This window comes from Dermacentor silvarum, chromosome 8 (genome assembly GCF_013339745.2).
Source record: "Dermacentor silvarum isolate Dsil-2018 chromosome 8, BIME_Dsil_1.4, whole genome shotgun sequence".
NCBI lineage: Eukaryota > Metazoa > Arthropoda > Arachnida > Ixodida > Ixodidae > Dermacentor > Dermacentor silvarum.
The window spans coordinates 112,246,023-112,249,297 of NC_051161.1; positions in this window are offsets into that span (position 1 = coordinate 112,246,023).

Here is a 3,275-nt window from a genome sequence, read left to right on the forward strand (position 1 = left end):
TGATGATGTGGTTCCTAGTGCACGTTGATTAACTAAACGATGAGCCCCCCCTCCCCTACCCCTATGTTGATTGAGGTGGCACAACGCTCTGCGTGAGAACTGACCTGCCGCGCAGAGTCCGACCCCCTCTTCGAGTTCGGACCTCCTCGAGCGCAACACGTGAGAAAGCTCTGTCATATACAACATCACCAAACACCACCAGTTAGGCAGGAAGACGTTGCTCCCACCTCACCCAAAATGAAACGTCCCCAGGCAGTGGTCTGGCGTCAATTGAACCCGAATGCCTTATCCGATCCAGTGTGATTGCAGCATATTTCCCCCCGCTTTTTACAAGTTATATGAGTCAATTAGAGAGACGCTCTTACACATGTTGTGGGAGTGTCCTGGTATAGAAGCTAAAATGGAAGTAGCTCCTGAGGCTCTTGCGTCGAAGTGGGCCGCCGCTCTGCGCAGCTCCAACCTCAAGACACAACAGTGGGCAGTACAGCGATCAAGGGAGGCGGCAACGAGCCAAAGCCTCGAAGTCTCCTCATGGGAGACCTGAGCGCAGGTCGTTAAACTTCGCCAGATTTTCAATAAAGTTGTTTGCATCCATCCATTCCGACAGTGTTTCTTCTGCAACACATCTGCGACAACTAAGTGATCACTCAATACTCCATGCAGAATTATCCTGTCAACTACCTCAGAGCAAAACAAGAAAAAAATAACACTTTAAGATAAAGGTGATTAAGTCATTATTAACAATGAACTAACGCAGTATTACAGCTGATATATTGTAGATTTCCCGAAGCGCACAGTTGACACCAACTGGTTGCTTTATAAAAAATAATATGCTCGAACTCGCTGCCGCTTACATACCAAACATTACCAAACTACATTCGTCCCCATGGTTCAGCAACACATTAAAATGTCTAAAAATTAAAAAGAAAAGATTATTTCTCACCGTCAAATATTCCAACACCACTCCTGCTTGGGAAAAATATCACGCCAGTGAAAAGGCGTTTGATTCTTTGTCCACAAAAGCTAAACGAACCTTTTACTCAATAACACTACCCAGCATGCTGTAAATCAATCCCAAACAATTCTAGGAATACATTAACCCAAGCAAATACAAACCATTGTCATGTATGATGAAGACAATAACCGTGTTCATGATGATAAAGTATGTGAACTCTGTCTTCTCTTCCGTGTTCACTCCTGAACCTATCTCTGAACTCTCAGACTGTCCTTACATCAAGCACCCTACCATTACAGACATAACAATTGACGCATACGGTATCAACAAACTAATATAATCCTTCCAATAACATCCTTGGCGTGCGTTGATGGAATCAATTCCACAATGCTTTAGTAGACTGCGCATATCTGTAGTGTTATCGTGTGTCATATCTTTCAGCAATCAGTATTATCTCGAGTGGTGCCGCAGGACACGAAAATAGATAATTCCAGTGCTCGAAAAAAATAGGATCATCGTTATCGACCCACAATTACCGCCCATTTCCCTCACTAGTGTTTGTTCAAAACTAATGGAGCATTTAGTCCATTTTCCTATTCTAAACTTTCTAACATCCACTAATTTTTTCAATCCTAATCAACACGATTTTAAAAAGGCATGTCCTACGACACTCAAATATATCTCTTCGTTAATGACATAAGTTCACATCTTGATCAAAATGTACCTGTAGATGCCCTCTCTTTAGATTTCCAAAAGGCATTCGACAAGGTTCCTCATGAATCTAAAGCTGCCGCGTCTCAATCTTAACCCTGTGTTCTCCAATGAATGCGTAACTTTCTGACTCACCGAAAAAAAGTCTTGAAGACGAAAACACTTGCCCATAAAAGCCATTACCTGTCGACATTTTAACTTGGGAGTGTCGGTTCCGTGAATAGGTCTTCTTAAGTGGCGCCTGTACTTGGCGTAAGGGAACGTGTGTTTTGTATGTTGTGCTCACTTGCTGAATGACACACGACTTTATCTACAAACGCTGCCGCTAAATTTTTGCCGCCATCGCTTAGACCAACCTGCGGTCTTTATAAGGTGGTAATGTTTCGTTTTTCTAAACTATGGTCAAGCTGGCCTTTCTTTCTTGATGTGAAAATGAAATAACCGAGAAGTAAGGTAAGCTCGGGAAAGGCACTGCCGTATTCTTCGCTTGGCTTCGTTTAATTTTACCGGTTCAATGTTAGTTCACTCGTTATACTTAGTTGCTTTCTCACAAAAAGTGATATCTTAACTTTGGTGATCTTCTTTAGTGACGAAGTTAGAGAGTGAGACAGAAAAAAGTGTAATGGTACAAAATGTTGAGGTGTCGTCCTGAGGTGCATTCCCCTAGCTAGTTGCGCTGCATTGGGAATAGGAAAGAGGGAGAGAAAAGGGAAGAAAGAGGCGCATGATGGGGGCAACGATGACAGTAGGAGAATGAATGAAAATATAGCAAGTAATTAGGTCTGCGCAAAGCCTTAAGCCCAGGCCTGGACATTCCAAAAAGTCAAGTAAAACCATTATGACCTGAAATCTAGATTTCAGGTCATGCCAAGGGCATAAAATGCCGTCCTTCGAAAACGATGGGCTGTCGAGGCGCCAATATCCTCGCTTAACTTCTGTCGCTCTTTCACGTACTGATGGCAGTCATGTATCACATGGCCCATAGTCTTATTCACATTGCACAGCTCACATCCTGGAGACTTGGTGCGCCGCATGAGGGGCACGTACCCGCGCGTAAACGCCACTCCCAGCCTACATTTGAGCAGAAGACTGGCCGAGCGGCGCTGAATTTTTGGTGGTAGCCTAAATTTAATGGTCGGGTCCAATATTTGGAGTCGTCTGTGGCGATTTTCTGAATTGTCCCTGTGCTTCTCTGTCACTTTTCGGATCACACTTGAGAGAAGGCAATTGGCGTCCGCTCTTTAGAAAGGAATTGCAAGCAGTGGCCCTGGTTATTCGAGTGCCTTATTAGCTGCGGCATCGCCAGTTCGTTGCCGGGTGCAGCACAGTGACTGTGGATCCATTGAAATATAATGTGGTGTCCCTTTTTTCCGCTAGAGTGTATAGCTCGGCAGTTTGAAGAGCCAACACCCTGTAAGAGCTGTCTTTCCTTAGTGGATGTTGGTGTCATCTTGTCATGCACATGAAAGCATCGAATGAATTGATGCGCAGGCACGACGAAAGCCGCAGGCTGCACGCATACGACGAGACCGATCCGTCGGTGTACGACATGCACGGAGGAGCATTGAAGTGTTGGATGTCTGAGACCCGCTAGGTATTCGCGATTTTT